Source organism: Plasmopara halstedii (assembly GCF_900000015.1).
Source record: "Plasmopara halstedii genome assembly, contig: Scaffold_3073, whole genome shotgun sequence".
NCBI lineage: Eukaryota > Oomycota > Peronosporomycetes > Peronosporales > Peronosporaceae > Plasmopara > Plasmopara halstedii.
This window is the reverse complement of record NW_020189977.1, coordinates 96,553-96,803: the sequence shown is the minus strand read 5'-3', so window position 1 is coordinate 96,803 and position 251 is coordinate 96,553.

The following is a 251-nucleotide window of genomic DNA, read 5'->3' as shown; positions in this document are numbered from 1 at the left end:
CAATTGTATCACATCTCGCGAATATTTTCTATTTGTATCACCTTTTGCAATAAACCCTTTATATATTGCAGTAAATATAAAAATGGGCTGCTAAATGGGTATATTTGAGTTAATTTCGTGCATATTGCAAGTTATAAAACACCATCGTCTTTCACAAATCAATAAACATTTTAATTTAGGGTACTAATTTTTACATTTAAAATTGGCCATAATAAACGCAATTGTTAAATCACACAAAAATGTACCAAGGT